This window comes from Hibiscus syriacus, unplaced genomic scaffold (genome assembly GCF_006381635.1).
Source record: "Hibiscus syriacus cultivar Baekdansim isolate YM2019G1 unplaced genomic scaffold, ASM638163v2 tig00111330_pilon, whole genome shotgun sequence".
NCBI lineage: Eukaryota > Viridiplantae > Streptophyta > Magnoliopsida > Malvales > Malvaceae > Hibiscus > Hibiscus syriacus.
The window spans coordinates 9091207-9093489 of NW_024063059.1; the positions used below are offsets into that span (position 1 = coordinate 9091207).

The 2283-nt window shown below is 35.7% G+C and overlaps 1 pseudogene; it reads right to left on the bottom strand.

The window, feature by feature from the left end:
* Window positions 1-667: 667 nt before the first annotated feature.
* Window positions 668-2050, bottom strand: LOC120158652 (annotated as a pseudogene).
* Between the last annotated feature and the right edge of the window lie 233 nt (window positions 2051-2283).

The window sequence follows — 2283 nt, forward strand, 5'->3', positions numbered from 1 at the left end:
CAGCTGGTAACCACAAAAGTCACATATAAGTTAAATGTCCTCGGGAATAGACTATTAATAGTAATTTAACTTTGAAATAGGCTTGCGATGCTATATGCATGAAAAATAGAATACACAAAGGATATCATAAAGGCAAAAACAAGAAATTCATAGATTAGTTAAAAGCATAGCAGCATAGCCCCAAACAAAGGGAACTAATTAACAAGACAGAAAATATTAGGAACAAAAGTCATATTGACAGTGGAACTTATATTTTATTAAAGAACGTTTCCAATAATAAGAATTAAGCTTATTGATTACAAATAATAATGCATTAATGCTTACCTTTGGGACAAGAACTTCCCATGTTGCCACTGCCTTCAAGTCTAAAAATAAAATTAACAACCAAAAAATTCAATGAGAATAGACTCTAACCAATTGACTAGAGAGCCACTGACTAATAAAAACTAACATACCATGGTTGTAAAAGTCAATGCCAGGGAGAAGACCCTCCACCCAGACAGTTTCTTCTTGTTTCGATGTGGAAGTTGCTCCATTGACTTTGTTATCTTTCTCATGACCCTCAAATCCTGATATAAACCTAAAATAAATAAAAATCTTTAACCTCAGCTCCATGTTAATACAGTAAACTTTCACCTATGAAAGCAAATAAGAGGAAAGATCCAGGCACAAAAGTGGTAAGAACTAAAGTGTAACCTCACTTTTTCCATCAATTTCATTAACAGGCTCTCCACTTAGTCCACTATGACTGATGGTCACCTCAAAACTTCTTTCAACTGGACAGGTTGTCTCGGTATCTTCTTGAATTTGGGGAAATATATAAGAATGTGGAAGAGGAAGGTTCAGAGCACGATACCAAAATATATAATTCGCTCTAGCATTACAGAAATCACGCAGTATTAACCACCAAAGTTCGAAGTGCAAGGAATGTCATCATATCATAGTCAATCTCCTTCATTGTCCCCACCCACCCCATTTTGAGAGAGAATAAGAAAGAGTTCATTTTGAGGAGATCCCTACCAAAGGAAATCTTCAAAGCATACCTCATTGTAAAAGAAGCATTAACAATAATTCATAATTGGGAAAAAGGAAAATAAACACACTTGATTCCTACTTTATTCGATGTAATTAATACCGACCTTTCTGAAACTCCATCAAGAGCAAGAAGTTTCTTCACCAAACCCTTCACTTTATCTTCGTACACAGATATCAAATCATTTTTCTATAAAACAATTACACTAACTTTCATCATCATGGGTAGTCAAATTACATGCATTTCATCTTCAAGAGAAACGTTAAACTATATGCTTATATTTACCCGCAATTCAGTTGCTCTATACCAGATTGTTCCTCTCAATTCCAGCATCTCATCATCGGTAAACCATAACGGATTCCCAAAAGTGGTGGGAAGTATATCAAGATACCTGAACTAGTCTTTAAATCCACATAAATAATAAATAAAAGAAAACTAAAAGAAAACAATCAAATATGTTAAGTACATACGGTTTCGACGAAGAATTCTTTCAAAGACGTTTCACAGTAAGAAATAAAATCATTAAAAACCTATCATCAACTTCTCCTTCTTGAAACATCGCTCTACACTCTGCTCCAATTAAAGGATCTTGCAATACTCTCATCGGAGTTATTGCTAAATCCAATAGAACCACAAGAAGAACCCCTTCCCAGTTTTCCCCACGTAAAACCAATTAACCCAATAATAACCAATTAAATAAAAATAGCTTTTTTTCAACTTTTCTTTAAAAGGGTTTTTGCAGCTGACCATCTTTGGGGGAATCATTGGAGGAATAAATACCGAAGCCTTTGGTGGAGTTGCAATACTTGATATTGCAGCCACAGAATTGAGCTCCGTTCACCTGAATCAAAATTGTTGTTCGTTGAACGAGAGAGAATTTAAATGTAAAGGGTTGGAGGAAAATTAAGTTTAGGGATTTGGAGAAGTGAACCTGAAGCCATTGAAGGAAGAGGTCGAGTTTTGTTTCCTCTGTACGCGCCATTATCGAGGGTGATCGTCACTTGGCTCAATTTTAACGGTACTGCACTGAGATTTAATAAGGGCTTTATTGTCACCAGTAGACGTCGGCGCTGGAACTCAAAGATGGGGAATGGTATATGCTAGACCTGTCCAAATTAGTGATTTTTGGTACCAAAATAAGTATACACTGAGGCCTAACAAGAAGAACATAATCGGGATGAAAAGTAGGAGAGAAAAGGAGAGAATGAAAGGAGTGCAAAACATTAGATGTGAACTGATTATTGAGGGGA